We start from the raw sequence: 17,061 nt of genomic DNA on the forward strand, positions 1-17,061 counted from the left end.
GGGAAATCTAGTGTTCTTAAGATTACAATACTAAAATAAAGTTGTCACATATTGGAGAAAAGGAGAATAATTGTGTTGTTATGGCAACTCAGATGGGGAAAATGAAAACAGCACAGATAAGCTGTATCCTGTTGTCATAGCAACCATAGTTGTGAAAATGATTAAAGCTAGTCTAGAAAGGATGTATTGCAACATTAGTCCATTGGAAGTAAATAGTGTAAGAAAAGACAGCGAGAATTGGTTTTAGACAAAAGTTAAATCCCTCTAGTGCCACAAGTTGCTAGTACCACTGCATGTAGACAGATACCTGTCCTTTCTAATGATATTTCAACTCCCTTTTATTGCCTCAGATCATAATGATGGTCTAAAGGAAGATAAATGTAATAGCTATATGAAAAGCTTGTGAATAAAGATTTTTTGGTAGCAAATTTAGAAGTTGAAGTCGAAATTGTGTTACCGAAAGTGGTGTTTTGTTCCTTTTCCCCGTTTCTTACCCAGGACTTTATTTCCATCCTTTTCCATAACCTCTCTCTGTATCATTTTAGTCTTGTGTTGAACTGTGGCATAAACACCTAATGTCGTGGCAGTTTGTAAAGCATCAAGTGCAGCATGATTGTAGATGAACAGATGGGTTTGATGATACATGATAAGCATCCTGTAGGTGTGGAGAAATTTATTTTAGCTATATCTTTCAAACTTTCTCTGTAATCAAAGCTTCTTAATTGTTATTTTAAATGCCATTATTTCTTTCCTAACTTCTAGTTGCCCACCATAGCAAAATATTTCATCCTGGTAAAGTGGAGACATGTTAGGAATAAAGCTGAGGAAAGCCATGCTCTTTGTTCAGCATCTGGCTGCTTGCACAGATTTTTGTGGTAATGGAATTGGCATCTCTGTATTAGAGTATCGATCTGCTGCGTTGTAGGTACTGTGTAAAAGAAGTATCTCAGTAACAATGTATTGAAGTGGTTTAAGAGCAGTTTATGTTACAAATGAGGTGCAGGAAGATGGAGTTCTGCAAGACTGGGCACATGCTATAAATACCTGTAAAACTAAGGGCCTTATCTAAAAACTGCAGTGTCTAAATACCCGTATTTTTGTCTATATTTAATTGCAAATAGTCAAATACTACCTGAACCTGAGTACACTAATGCCATTACCCTTTTGACCTTTTGTAGAGGTTTTTATATTTAATGTTCTTGTGTTGTAGTGTGAATATAAGTCAGTTATGAGAGATAATATTGACCATAAGTAATCTATTATTTTCAGTCACAATCCAAATATTAATGTTAATTTCCTTGGTTTTCATAAATAAGCTCTGTACTTTAAGCATTGCCCAATTTTGCCTGACTAATCAAAATCTGTTCCTTCATATAGGCATATGGAAGGAACCTCTTTTTAAAAAGCAGAAAAAGGGACACCTGGGTGGCTCAACGGTTGAGCATCTGCCTTCGGCTCAGGGCGTGATCCTGGATTCCCGGGATCAAGTCCCATATCAGTCTCCTTGCATGGAGCCTGCTTCTCCTCCCTCTGCCTGTGTCTCTGTCTCTCTTTTTGTGTCTCTCATGAATAAATAAAATCTTTTTTAAAAAAAATAAAAAGCAGGAAAAGATGGCAGGAAAGAAGAGAGAGCTAGGGTTTTTTTGTTTGTTTTGAAAGATTTGTAAAATACGCATCCCCTTCTGCTGTTACTTAATAGTAGGAGGTCATGTATGACTCATGTGATATAGATCAGACAACTTCAGTTATTAAATGGTTCAGATATAGCAAGCCCTTTAATGACTCCATCAACAAGTTAGCTAACATTTCGTAAAGGAGTTTGAAAATGAAAGTGGAACATAAGTGCCCATATCCCGTTGTGCCTAGAGACCATAATACCACTGGGAGGTATCCCATGAATTTGAACCTCCCTTTCTCCTAACTTATCTTGGAACAGACATTTTTAAAGGTTTCTTTGTAAATATGTAAAATGTATTCTATTAAAATCTGATGCACTGATTTTTAGATTGGTGTCTTAAAGTGGGCAGTACCATCAGGTTGTACATTTGAGACTTACTGATTTGTGTCTTGGCTTGTGATAAATTGGATTGTAAGATTAGGTACTTTATTTTCCTGGAAGAAAAAAAAATATTAGGTGTATTCATCACTCCCCATTTCACAGTTTCTTGTCACATTTCACTTGCTTCAGAAATATCATTTTGGATCCTTTTTGTGAATATGTAATTCTTTTTTTTTTTTTTTTTTTAAGTTTATTTATTTATGATAGCCACACAGAGAGAGAGAGGGGCAGAGACACAGGCAGAGAGAGAAGCAGGCTCCACGCACCGAGAGCCCGACGTGGGATTCGATCCCGAGTCTCCAGGATCGTGCCCTGGGCCAAAGGCAGGCGCCAAACCACTGCGCCACCCAGGGATCCCTAATTCTTAATACTGATGTCCTGAGAGGAAGGGGAATTTCTGATCTTACCTAAATAATAACCACACCATCACAGAAAATGTCCTCATAACACATCAAGCAATCAAGTAGCCAGTAAACCTATTCTGCTAAATTCCATAAACTGGATGGGGAGGGTAGATAATCTTCATTTTTGTTACTTACCAGGGAACAGGATACTTGATCTTTGAAATGGTTATTTATTTTCATATATTGTAGCTGCCAATCAGCCAGCCATTTGCAAATAGTGGAGTAAACACAGTGCAGAAAACAAGTTTCTTCTCTGCTGGTCTGTGGTGCCTAGGAAGTCAGGTGTAATATGCCTACATTTATTTATGTAGTCTTTTACTCTCTTTCTAATGAGCAAGTAATTTTCTTTTCTCTACCCCTACACAAAAGTTAAATTAAGGAGTACCCAAGAAGGCTGGGATACTTGATTTGCAGTCACTGAAATACTGTTTGGTATCTGGGTACCCTTTTCATGAGCAGAGTTTCCCTCTTAGCTAAGAAGAAAGCTCCAAATAGTTATCCTTTTGAACTCATTATTAGAGCAAACACATCTGTAGAGAAGGGGATAATCTGGAAGTGTGAGGGTTTGTCTCCTCTCCCCTGACCTCCCAATTAAAGGATTTTACTCTGTGTCTTCTTTTGCTTTTTTTGCCTGCCAAGTGAGGGATAAGAGCTCTTGTTGCTCACATGGCAGCCAGTCTGCCTTGATATGTGGATTATTAACATGGCACCAGCCTCAGTTGAGTCATAGATCATACTGGAAAGGAAGTGTTACAAATGTTTTTCTTCAAGATGGCAGACTGCTTCAACTCTTTACTTCTCTAGTTACAATCAAGCTTTTTCTTTCCTTTCTTCCTCCACCCCTTTTTCCCTTTCCCCTACCATTCCTCTCCCTTATTCTTCCCTCCTTCTCTCTCCCAGAGATATATAAAGCCTAACCCTTCCAGTGAGCGCTGCAGTCATTTGAAATTTGTATAGGCCAAACCCACATCATCAAAAATTGTGTTAACCCCATGATTCCTAGCCCTTAACTGGGGGCCTGTTATTTCAAATAATATTTAATGCAGTACATTCTAGGGCAAAAAAAATAATTTGGACAGTCTCAAGAGTTAATTACAATGGGATTTGACTTGAATTTAATTCAATTCAATGGAATTCCAGTATAACCAAATAATTTCTTTGTGGCATGATTTAAAAGGTCTTTAAGTACAGGTATAGGAGAGGAGTTTGTAAAACTTAATCTGAGGTAATTGCAGTTTTACTCTTAGTGAGTAAATGAGGACTACAGAAATAGAGGAATTCTTTTTACTTAGCATAAGGTGATTTTTAATAATGTAGCAAAGAAAATGTAAGAAATGTAAGTGAACATCCTTACTTTTTGTTCTGTTATGGGGAGAATAAAGATACCACCTGGCTGCATGCATAAATTTGTTTACTAAGTTGGTTGATTTCCTGTAGATGGGTATTAAAAATGACTTTTTCAGTACAGAAAACATGTGGCATCTAGGTATTATGATACCCTGCTGCCTGCTAATGTTGAATATTTTATGTGATTTTAAAAAAAAAACCCAAAATTGTTCTTAGTTTCAAGTTCAGCAATCTCACAGTAAGATCAGCTACAGACCAAATATTTAAGATTTGTTATATTGATATAAATGAGAGAAAAACAAAATTATTTGGTAATTAAAGAAAACCAGAATGTCAATGTTAGAAAAATTTGACTATAGTCTTCTACTCTGGAGTTCTCTCAAGCCAGTGACTTTCTTTTTTTTTTTTAAGATTTTATTTATTTATTCCTGAGAGCACACACACACACACACACAGAGAGAGAGAGAGAGAGAGAGAGAGAGAGAGAGGCAGAGACACAGGCAGAGGGAGAACCAGGCTCCATGCAGGGAGCCTGACGTAGGACTCGATCCCAGGTCTCTAGAATCAGGTCCTGGGCTGAAGGCGGTGCTAAACCGCTGAGCCACCTGGGCTGCCCAAGCCAGTGACTTTTTTTTTTTTTTTTTTTTAAAGATTCTATCTATTTATTCATGAAAGACACAGAGAGAGAGGCAGAGACACAGGCAAAGGGAGAAGCAGACTCCATGCAGGGAGCCCGACACTGGACTCAATCCTGGGACTCCAGTTCATGCTCTGGGCAGAAGGCAGGCGCTAAACCATCGAGTCACCCAGGGATCCCCTCAAGCCAGTGACTTTTAAGAGCTTTTGTTTTGTTTACTGAAACAGACTAGTGACAGTGTTTTTATAGAAAGTTATGAAAAGAAGTCTATATTAATTTGCTTTGGGTCATTCTAGTCTCTCTGGTAAATTCATAATTAGGAAGGCCTTTTAAAGACAATGTTCTAGTCTCACAGGTACACAGCTACTCCATATCTGGTAAATCTAAATTCGTATGTGAGGAGGTTATGTTTTTTTAAAGCATATTATTTACACAATTCACTGGAATGGCTCCTTTGGAAGTAGGGTGATTCTCTTATGTAATTATGTACTTAGTAACCCTGTGCTACACAGCAGTAGAAATTCAAGTAAGAATAATTTACTGCTTATGCATAGTTATTAGAATTTTAAAGCATTTGTTTGTTCAAAATTCTAGTTTATCAGTGTTATATTTGACTAATTGCATGCTTAATAGATAATAATGAATAAAAATTATTTTAGAAAGTATCCATGTTTGAATTTTAGTAGTTCTAAATAAGCATCAGGAGCTACTATCTTACTTCCCCTTCACCTTACTGTTAAAAGGGATTTTGAACTCTTTAGTCCAGATTTTGTGGTGAATGTAATAATTCCTAAGAAAAATCTGTATTAAAGAAAAAGAATTCAATATTAGAAGTGTTATTGATGGGCTTAAATAAATCACAGAATTATGGAATTGCTGCAAGGTACTGTCAGGAATATTTTAATCTATTCCATTTTACCAGTGGAGAAGCTGAGGTGCATGAATTAAGCGAATTGCCCAAGAACTTACAATTGATTTGAAGATAAGTCTGCACCAGAACCTGATGTCTTTTCTTCTGGGTTAGTATCACATTTCCTCTCAGTTGTCATGATAGTTCAACAGTTCATTTCACCAGGGATTTCTTGAGCACTTTTGTTATGTGTACAGCACTGGCCTAGGCATCCAGGTATTATATAAAAAGTGTGAGTTTATATGATCTAACAATAATGATAGCAAACATAATATTTTACATTTCAAATTTTAATTTATTTAGTGTTTTCCAGTGTTTTTATAAATATTAATGTGGTAGCTAAATCTTTAAATCTAATTATTTACTAAATTATAATCATCTTAAAGGCAGGACTGGTTTTGTTTTCATAAAGTTAATCTAGTCATTTTGGAAGGCTTAAATTAAAAAAAAATTCAAGCATTGATGGCATCATTGTAATAAGCTTCCCATGGTGTCTACTCTGGGGATAGTACTAATTTTAGAATTATATTTCTGTCTTCATCAAGTACTTTTTGTTTCGTGTAACAGATTGTATCAGTCCCCCCGTAAGCAAGAAGAGGCAACTATTTTAGGGCACAGAGATAACTTAACTCATGGAACTAAAGGGGAAGATGTGCAATCAGGTACCACAAAGACAGGGAGACAGGCGTTAGAACACCTTTAGGAATCTGAGTAGCCACACTTGCATTCCTGGGGTAAATCCCATTTGGTCATTGATGTATAACCTTTTTGTATGTTTCTGGGTTTGTTTGTTTTATTTATTTATTTATTTATTTAAAAAATGAAATTTACTTAGTTAATATAATGTTTATTGGTTTCAGAGGTAGAGGTCAGTGATTCATCAGTCTTACATAATATCCAGTACTCATTACACCACGTGCCCTCCTTAATGTCTATCACCCAATTACCCAATCACCCAATCCCCTTGCCCCTCCAGCGACCCTCAGTTTGTTCCTATGATTAAGAGTCTCTTATGATTTGTCTCCCTCTCTGATTTCTTGTTTTGTTTTGTTTTTTTAAGATTTATTTATTTATTTATGATAGACAGAGAGAGAGAGAGGCAGAGACACAGGAGGAGGGAGAAGCAGGCTCCATGCCTGGAGCCTGACATGAGACTCGATCTCGGGTCTCCAGGATCACACCCTGGGCCAAAGGCAAGCGCTCACACCCTGGGCCAAAGGCAAGCGCCAAACCGCTGAGCCACCCAGGGATCCCCCTGATTTCATCTTGTTTTATTTTCTCTTCTCTTCCCCTATGATCCTTTGTTTTGTTGCTTAAATTCCACATATGAGGGAGATCCTATGATAATTGTCTTTCTTTGATTGACTTACCTGCTTAGCATAATATCTAGTTCCATTCACATCATGCAAATGACAAGATTTCTCTTTCTTTCTTTTTTTAAAGATTTTATTTATTTATTCATAGAGACACAGCTAGAGAGAGAGAGGCAGAGACACAGGCAGAGGGAGAAGCAGGCACCATGCAGGGAGCCTGATGTGGGACTCGATCCCGGGTCTCCAGGATCACACCCTGGGGCTGCGCCACCGGGGCTGCCCAAGATTGATTGATTGATTTCTTTTTCTTTCTTTCTTTCTTTCTTTCTTTCTTTCTTTCTTTCTTTCTTTCTTTCTTTCTTTCTTTCTTTCTTTCTTTCTTTCTTCTTCTTCCTTCCTTCCTTCCTTCCTTCCTTCCTTCCTTCCTTCCTCCCTTCCTCCCTTCCTCCCTTCCTCCCTTCCTCCCTTCCTCCCTTCCTCCCTTCCTCTTTCTCTTTCTTTCTCTTTCTTTCTCTTTCTATTTTTATTTATGATAGTCACACAGAGAGAGAGAGAGGCAGAGACACAGGCAGAGGGAAAAGCAGGCTCCATGCACCGGGAGCCCGACGTGGGATTCGATCCCAGGTCTCCAGGATCACGCCCTGGGCCAAAGGCAGGCGCTAAACTGCTGCGCCACCCAGGGATCCCTTTACCTGTATTTCTTAGGGAGTATTGGTCTGTAATCTTCTGCTATTGAGTTTATCCAATGAGTTTTGGAATTTCGGTTGTTTTTGGCTTCTAGATTTCCATTTGGTTCTATGGTACATCTATTGTTTCTTTGCTGAGACTTTTATTTTTATATTTCTTTCAAGAGTGTTTACCTTTTGATATTGGAACAGTTTTATTTATTTTTTAAAAATATTTATTTATTTATTTATTTATTTATTTATTTATTTATTTATTTATTTATTTATGATAGTCACACAGAGAGAGAGAGAGAGAGAGAGAGGCAGAGACATAGGCAGAGGGAGAAGCAGGCTCCATGCACCAGGAGCCCGACGTGGGATTCGATCCCGGGTCTCCAGGATCGCGCCCTGGGCTAAAGGCAGGCACTAAACCGCTGCGCCACCCAGGGATCCCTGGAACAGTTTTATAATAGTTGAAGTCTTTGTCTCTAAAGGTAATTCCAACATTTGTGTCAGTTTAGAATTGGCATCTGTTGATAATAAACTGAAATTACCCTCTTTTTTTTTTTGTATACTATGTAATTTTTGGGTTGTATCCTGGACATTTTAAAATATTATATGACTCTGAATTTTGTTTATATCCTATTGAAAATGTATATGTTTTTGTTTTAGTAGGCTCTCACAACCCAGTTGAATTCAGTCTACAAGTCCAAACAGCCTTCTGTGGGGGTATGATCTCAAAGTCTATTCCATTTTTAAAGCCTTTGCATTGCTATTGAAGTCTATGTGTATGCCAGTCAGTGGCCAGTCTGTGATCTGGATGGTAGTCTATCTTGTAGTTCAGTTCTTCTTCTTCTTCTTCTTCTTCTTCTTCTTCTTCTTCTTCTTCTTCTTCCTTCTTCCTTCTTCCTTCTTCCTTCTTCCTTCTTCCTTCTTCCTTCTTTCTTCTTCTTCTTTCTTCTTCTTCTTCTTTCTTCTTCTTCTTCTTCTTCCTTTTTTTTTTTTGTAGTTCAGTTCTTAGAGTCTATGGCTTGCTGCTTTAGGACATATCCACATATGTGAAGCTTGCGAGTGAGCATAGTTTAGTTCATAAACTATTTTATGGGCTTGCTCTCCTGAGCTCCTTCCTCTCCATGATCGCCTCAGTACTATCTAGTTCTTTAAGATTCCCTATTTCAAACCCAGAAAACTGGAGCTTTTAAAAAATCTGCTTTGCAACTTGAATATGTCACTGTATCTGGGGCTAAGTGATAGGAGAATAAAGAGGGAAAAGAAACAATGAGGTTTCACCTCAGCCTTTTAGGATTACAGCTCCTTTGAACAAAGAGAGTTTCCTTACTTCAGAGTTTTATGTTCCCAAGGGCCCCTTCTTTTACAATGGCTTTCATCCTGGGATTGGTTGGAGGCAGTAGAGAGAACTTTAAAGAAAGATGGAAGTTTTCCACCTTTTTCTCTGAGTGTTAAATACCCTTTTACACTCCTTGGGCCAACACTAGAGGGCTTTTCCTGGATCTATCTTTGCCTACACCTGGATCTATTTTTGTTTCCTTTTGGGTTTCAGGCTGTAGTCTAGGCTGGTGGATATTAGAGTAATTTAAAAAAAAAAAAGGTAAATTCATTGTTGATTTGGTGGTGTATTGAAGTCTTCCATAATCTGCCTATTGTTTACTTTTCAGAGTCCCCAGATAGTTGTACCATGCAGTCTGTCCATTTTTCGTAGCTATATTCAATGGGATTTGGAGAAGGGAATGTGCTTATTCCATTTTAACTGGAGCTAGAATCCCTGTTATCTTTTTGATACTGTTTTATATAGCTAGTAAACAACATACTCTGTGCAAGTTCAGTCCTTTGAAATTTGTTGATACTTGCTTCATGGTCCATCTTAAGTTCTATTTTGTAGCAAGTGTGCTTAGAAACAACTACAATTCTTGGGTACAGTGTTTTAGAAAAGTCATTAGGTCAAGTTCATTAATTATGCTCTTCAATACTTTTTTGCTTATTCTATCCAGTAGCTGAGGAAGGGGTTAAAACTGCCAACTGTGATTGTAGATTGTATTGACCCTTTAGTTCTGTGTATTTTGCTTGTTATATTTTGAAATTTTGTTAAAAGCACATATACTTTTAAGACTTCTTGATTAATTGACCGCTATCATTATGAAATGGCTCTCTTTATCCCTGTTAATATTCCTTGTTCAGAAGTATACTTTGATATTAGTAAAGCCATTTCAGCTTCCTTATGATGATTACCTTTTGTGATATCTTTTTCAAGCTTTTACTTTTATCTGTATATATTAATTTATAGTTGTATCTTTTTAATTTAGTTCAACAGTCTGTCAGTGTTTGGACTTGCACTATCCAATAGAAATATGTTAGCCACAGATCTTAACCAAGAATATCACTTAAATTTTCATATCAAAAAAATAAAAAGAAACCATAGAAATCTTCATAGTGCTTTTGATTTAGCCCAGTATATTTTAAGTATTATGTTAACATGTAATCAATATAAAGTTATTAAGATATTTTTTTTCGTCTTCAAAATCTTGTGATTTTACAGTGAAGCACATCTCAATTTGGACTAGCCATCACTCAGTTGCTCAGTGGCCTCATATAACTATTGGTCACTATTTGAAAAATGTGGATTTAGACCATTTATATTTAATGTAGTTATTAGAATGATTAAATTTAAATTTACCATTTTTTGTATTTGTTTCTGTTCCAACTGTTCTTTTTACCTTTTTTTTTTTTTAAGATTTTATTTATTTATTCATGAGAGACAGAGAGAGGCAGAGACACAGGCAGAGGGAGAAGCAGGCTCCATGCAGGGAGCCCGATGCGGGACTCGTTCCTGGGACTCGAGGATCACGCCCTGGGCCAAAGGCAGATGCTAAACTGCTGAGCCACCCAGGCTGCCCTCTTTTTACCTTTTGATTCAAATTTTCCTGCTCTTTTGGATTACTTTTTTGTTTTTGTTTTGTTTTACTATTCCATTTTATCTCCTCTATTGCCTTATTAAGTAAGTGCCTTTTTTTGTTTTGTTCTAGTGGTCACTCTAGAGACTACAATATGCATTTTATTTATTTTATTTATTTTTTTAAAGATTTTATCTATTCATGAGAGACACAGAGAGAAAGAGAGTCAGAGACAGGCAGAGGGAAGAGCAGGCTCCCTGTGGGGAGCCTGATGTAGGACTCGATCCCAGGACTCCAGGATCATGCCCTGACCCAAAGGCAGATGCTCAACCACTGAGCCGCCCAGGCATCTCTACAATATGCATTTTAAAATGCAGTTCATCCTTGAACAAGGGGGCAATGGGAGTGGACACCCCTTCTTGCACAGTTGAAAATCCATGTATAACTTTGACTCCTCGGGCAGCCCTGGTGGCGCAGTGGTTTAGCACCGCCTGCAGCCTGGGGTGTGATCCTGGAGACCCTGGGTCGAGTCCCACATCGGGCTCCCTGCATGGAGCCTGCTTCTCCCTCTGCCTGTTCCTCTGCCCCCCTCTCTCTCTGTGTGTCTCTATGAATAAATAAATAAAATTAAAAACAAAAAACAAACAAACAAACAAAAAAACTTTGACTCCTCCAAAACTTAACTACTAATAACTTACTATTGACTGGAAGCCTTATCAGTGACATAAACAGTTGATTGACACTATTTTGCATGTTACATGTATTATATATTGTATTCTTAGAATAAAGTAAGCTAGAGAAAAGAAAATTTTATTAAGAAAATCAAGAGAAAATATATTTATAGTACTATATTGTAGTTATCAAAAAAAGTCTGCGTATAAGTTGACCCACACAATTCAAACTTGTGTTCAAGAGTCAGCTTATTTATTGAAGTAAAATTCACATGACATAAAATTAACCACATTAAAGTGAACAGTTTAGTGTCATTTAATATACTTGGAGTGTTGTGCAATCACCATCTCAATCTAGTTGCAAAACATATACTTCAGGTAAAATTTCTTAGCCATCAAGCAATTTTTCTCTAATCCTCCTTTCAGCCCCTGGCAGTTACCAATCTACATTCACTTATTTGGGATATTTTATATATATAGACTCACACAATGGAATCTATTATGTCTGGCTTTTTTCACTAAGCATAATATTTTTGAGAGTTATCCATGTTGTAGCATGTGCCAGTACTTCATTCCTTTTTAGGGCTGAATAATATTCCATGGCATGAATATACCAAAATTACTTTTTTTTTTTTTTTAAAGATGTTTATTTTAGAGAGAGCATGAGCAAGCAGAGAGAGAGGAGCAGAGGGGCAGGGAACAAGAATCTCAAGCCATCTCTGCACTGAGCACGGATCCTGACATGAAGCTCAATCCCAGTACCTTGAGATCATGAGCTAAGCTGAAACCAAAAGTTGGACCTCAACCAACTGAGCTATCCAGGCACCCTTACACCACAGTTTCTCTCTTCATTTGTTGATAAACATTTAGGTTGTTTCTACCTTTTCGTTATTGTGAATAAGGTTGCTAGGAACACATGTACATAATATTTATTTAATTACCTATGTCCAGTTCTTTTGAGAATATACTCAGTAGTGGAATTGCTAGAAGTGATCACATGGTAATTTAACTTTTTGAGGAATTGCCAAGCTGTTTTCTGTAATGGCTGACCTTTTTTTATATTCCCACTAGCAATGAGGGTTACAGCTTCTCTGCATCCTCACCACACACAACCTGTATTTTCTATGTGTGTGGTTTTGTGTGGTTTTTTTTTAGATTTATTTATTTATTCATGAGAGACACAGAGAGAGAGAGGGGCAGAGACCTAGGTAGAGGGAGAAGCAGGCTCCACAGAGGGAGCCCAATCCAAGACTAGATCACACAACCATGGGATCACGCCCTGAGCCAAAGGCAGGCGCTTAACTGCGGAGCCACCCAGGTGTCCCTGTTTTTTTGTGTTTTGTTTTGTTTTCATTATTAAGGCTTCAAAAGCTTTTGAGACTGGGCGGGACTTTGATGATAAAATTCCTTCCAGTGCAGCTGCATTTCCTGGCATGTGTTTCTTCTGAAGTATCCAGGTGGCTTTGGTGTTTTTTTTTGTTTTTTTGGGTTTTTTGGTTTGTTTTTGTTTTCTTTTAAGGTGAAGGGCACCTCATGTGGTTTTGGTTTTCATTTTCCTGATAACTAATGATGTTAGGCACCTGTTTTATGTGCTTGTTCTTCATTTATGTATCTTTGGAGAAATATCCATATGAGTCCTTTTGTCCATTTTTGATTTGGGTTATCTTTTTTTTTTTTAAGATTTATTTATTTATTTGAGAGAGAAAGAGAGACCAAGGGGAGAGGAGAAGGAGAGGGAGAGAGAGAGAATCTTCATCAGACTTTGGACTGACACAGAGCCTGATGTGGAGCTCAATCTTAAGACCGAGAGATCATGACCTGAGCTAAAATCAAGAGTCAGATGCTTAAGTGACTGATCCAACTAGGCACCCTGAATTGGGTTGTGTTTTTATTGTTGAGTTGCAAAAATTCTTTATAAATTATTGATAATAGATCCTTATAGGTATGTGATATGCAAAACAATAGGTATCTTTAACTTACTACACACTTCCTGAAATAATATTCTACTTCTCATGTATTTCCATTTTCTTCTCCTATTCTTGTTATTTTCATACATATTATGAATATCATAATTCATTGTTCAGATTATTTTAAAAATAATTTTATTTATTTATTTATTTTTTAATTTTTATTTATTTATGATAGTCACACAGAGAGAGAGAGGCAGAGACACAGGCAGAGGGAGAAGCAGGCTCCATGCACCGGGAGCCCAACGTGGGATTCGATCCTGGGTCTCCAAGATTGCGCCCTGGGCCAAAGGCAGGCACTAAACCACTGCGCCACCCAGGGATCCCTAAAAATAAATTTTAAAGAAGGATTTAAAAAATATTTAATTACAGAAAAATGAAATATTTACTGATATTTAATATTCCTGGCAATTTTCATGTACTTAATATATTTCATATATTTTTAAAAATTTATTTAAATATTTGAGAGAGTGCACACATGAGCAGGGAGAGGTGGGGCAGAGAGAGAGAAAGCAGACTCCCTACTGAGCAGGGAGGCCAATGTGGGGCTCGATTCTAGGACTCTGAGATCATCACCTGAGCTGAGCTGTAAGCAGATGCTTAACCAACTGAGCCACCCAGGTACCCCTATATACTTTTTAAAACTTAAGTATGATAACATACAGTGTTACGTTGGCTTTAAGTGTACAATATAATTCAAAATTCTGGGCATTTCTCCACCCTCATCAAGATAAATATACTTTTAATTCCCTTTATCTTTTTCACCCATTCTTCCACCCATCTCCCCTTTGGCAGTCCAATTTGTCTCCTTTTTCCTTTGTTTATTCATTGTTTTGTTTCTTTAATTCCACATATGAGTGAAGTTTTATGATACTTGTCTTTCCCTGATTTGTTTCACTTAACATTATACTGTCTAGGTCCATCTACATTTTTGCAAATGGCAAGATTTCATTCTTTCTTATGGCTGAGTAATATTCCATTGTATGTATATGCTGCATCTTCTTTATCCATTCATCTATCGATGGACATTTGGGTTGCTTCTACATCTTGGCCATTGTATATAATGCTGCCATAAACATAGGAGTGTATATATCTTTTTGAATTAGTATTTCTGTTTTCTTTGGGTAAATACCAAGCAGTGAAATTACTGGATCATATGGTGCTTCTATTTAAAATTTTTTTTTCTATTTTAAAATTTTTGAGAAACATCCATACTGTTTTCCACAGTGGCTGCACCAACAGTGCACAGGGTTCCTTTTCCTCCATGTCCTCATTAATAGATTGTATCTAGTATCCTTTTCCAAATATATTTTATGCTTCCTTCCTCCCCCAATTTGCTTTATGGAACATCAATTATTGGTATGTTGGATCACTTAATTAGTTTCCACAGGTCATTGAAATGTTTAGTTTTTTCCAGTTTTTTTTTCTTAGTGCTTTATTTGGCATATTGCTATTTCTTCAATTCAAGTTCACTGATCTTTTCTTCTATAGCTGTTAATCCCATCTCGTGAAATTATCATTTTAGACATTGTGAGTTTTTTTCCCTGGAAGTCCTATTTCATTCATTTTTTTTTATATCCTACGGTTCCTTTCACTATCGTTCATTTTATAATAGGTATTTTAATATTTTGGTCTGCTGATTATGTCATCTGTGTTCTTTCTGGATCTGTTTCTGTTGATTGATATTCTTCCTGATTATAGGTCAGATTTTATTGGTGCTTGTTTCATCTAGTAATTTTAGATTTAGACATTGTGTACATTACATTATTTCAGTGGGGAGTTAAGCTTCTTTTTTTTAATAATAAATTTATTTTTTATTGGTGTTCAATTTGCCAACATACAGAATAACACCCAGTGCTCATCCTGTCAAGTAGTCAAGTGCCCCCCTCAGTGCCCGTCACCCATTCACCCCCACCCCCCACCCTGGGAGTTAAGCTTCTTACAGATCAGCTTGATGCTGCTGTGGCTTGATTTTAACCTTTATTAAGGTAGGTTTAATGTAACCTTTATACTTGTGTCGTTTATCCTCATAAGTGATGTGTGAGCTTTCTGGGTCTCCTGTTTGAATGTCCCAGGTGTTTAGCTAGGCTTCTGCAGTCTGACTGGTCCCCAGCTCTGTGTGGATTCTAGGAGTTTTTGAGCTTATATTCCTTTATAGTTCTTTGCTTGGCCTTATAGAAGTTCACCTTATGCAAACAGGACTTAGTGTTCAGAAACTGACTTAATGTTTAGATATCTGAAGCTTTTTTGTACGTAATCCGTTCTCCAGTAGTCTGTCTCACCAATTCTTTTCTCTTTCGTCTCCCCAAATCCTATTCTCTACTTCCTCAATAAATGGCCCTATTTTGCTCTGCTTGGATTCTCCCTTTCTTGTGCTATAGACTGGGAAATGCTTTTAAGTATAAGACTTAAGATGCTTATGAGGGTCATCTCAATTATTTCCTGTCTTTCAGGGATTACACTCTGACATTGCCTGTTGTCCAGTGTCTTCAAATATGTGTTTTCGCATATTCTGTCCAATTTTGATATTAGCTTACTACCTTATGGTGAAAGCTGAAATCTAATATACTTTTACTAAGAGTTCTAATTTTATTTAAATTTAACGTACTGGAAGTTCTCACTTTACATTGTTCTGATATGCACAAATTTCAATTACTACAGTTAAGTAACACTGCCTCCCCCCCCCCCAAACACAGCTCAAATTTCACTTTTTGGTTTTTAGCTGATTTTTGTAAAGTACAAACTTCATTGCTAGCTCTTCAGCGTGCCAGTCACTATGGGCAAAACAGATGCACATCATGATCAGTCACTTCTTCCAAAGTCTGTTGTTAATTAGTCACTGCACATCTGCTATTAAGTTTATGCACGGACAACATGAAATATAGTTGTGTTGTCTCCTCTCCTAGTGTTAAATCCACTAGATATTTTACAAAAATGGATAATCAAAGGGGCAGTTGGCCACAAAGAAGAAACAAAGTAACAAAAAAGTAATAATAGTTTTAATTGAAATTTGAGATGAAGTTATGGAATCAAAAGATACAGCTGACCATGGAAATGTTGATACTGACACCATCTGATAGACTCTAGATATGCAGCTAGAGGATCTTAGTGAGTGAACTTATTAACCTAAATGAGGAAAGTGGTGTGACAAAAAGATGAAAATGTCCCAGAGGAAAAACTTCACATTAAGTGCAAAAAATTTTTATATTAAAGGAGCTCTTCAGGATGTTTCACATCATTGAAAGTGTGAAGGTTGAAGCTAATCAAACCTAGAGTGACAGTTTGCCAAGGCATAGAAATGATGTTTGCTTTTCATGTTTGTAGAGATTCTTAACTCTATGGCTTGATTATTTTCATCAGGTTTTGAAAATTGTTAGTATCTCCTTAAAGGTTCCTTATGCCTTATTTTTTTCTCTATTATTCTCTTCTAGAAATCCAAATATACATATGTTTACTTATCAGTGTCACTTATATGTTTTATAGTCTTTTCAGTATTTTTCTATCCTTATCTCTGTTTCAATTTAGTGATTTTTCTGTTGACCTATCTTTTTGTTCACTAATTCTCACTTGTTTCTAATCTTCTCTCTCTCTCTCTCTCTCTCTCTCTCTCTCTCTTTTTAAGATTTTATTTATTTATTCACGAGAAGCACAGAGAGGCAGAGACACAGGCAGAGGGAGAAGCAGGCTCCCTGCAGGAAGCCTGATGTGGGACTCGATCCTGGGACTCCAGGATCATGCCCTGGGCTAAAGGCAGGCACTAAAGCGCTGAGCCACCCAGGCATCCCTCTAATCTTCTCTTAAACCAACATAAAGAATTCTTAAATTCACCTCTTGTATTTTTAAAATTAATTTCCATATTAAATATTTTCTGTTACAGATTTCAGTTTTCTGATGGAATTCTTCATATTTTCATCTTTAATATCTTTTTTTTTTAAAAGATTTTATTTATTCATGAGAGACACAGAGAGAGAGAGGCAGAGACATAGGCAGAGAGAGAAGCAGGCTCCATGCAGGGAGCCTGACATGGGACTTGATCCTGGGTCTCCAGGGTCACGTCCTGGGCCAAAGGCGGCGCTAAACTGCTGAGCCACCTGGGCTGCCCCAATATCTTTTTTGAGAGAGAGAGAGAGAGTCAGTTGTGGGGAGAGAGGCAGTGGGAGAGGGAGAGAGAGAATCTTA

General features: G+C 37.1%; 1 protein-coding gene across 11 annotated transcripts in view; it reads left to right on the top strand.

Moving 5' to 3' along the window:
• Nucleotides 1–17,061, top strand: part of BTRC (beta-transducin repeat containing E3 ubiquitin protein ligase) — a 184,325-nt gene that overhangs the window by 39,301 nt on the left and 127,963 nt on the right. Inside the window, exon 1 of one of the 11 annotated variants that reach the window (XM_035707918.2) lies at nucleotides 5,446–5,466. The exons of the other annotated variants lie outside the window; for them this stretch is intronic. The gene's annotated coding sequence lies outside the window, so the exon portion shown is untranslated. Of the gene's footprint in view, nucleotides 1–5,445; nucleotides 5,467–17,061 lie in introns of those variants that run through there. 11 annotated transcript variants of the gene reach the window in all.

This window comes from Canis lupus, chromosome 28 (assembly GCF_003254725.2).
Source record: "Canis lupus dingo isolate Sandy chromosome 28, ASM325472v2, whole genome shotgun sequence".
Classification (NCBI taxonomy): Eukaryota; Metazoa; Chordata; class Mammalia; order Carnivora; family Canidae; genus Canis; species Canis lupus.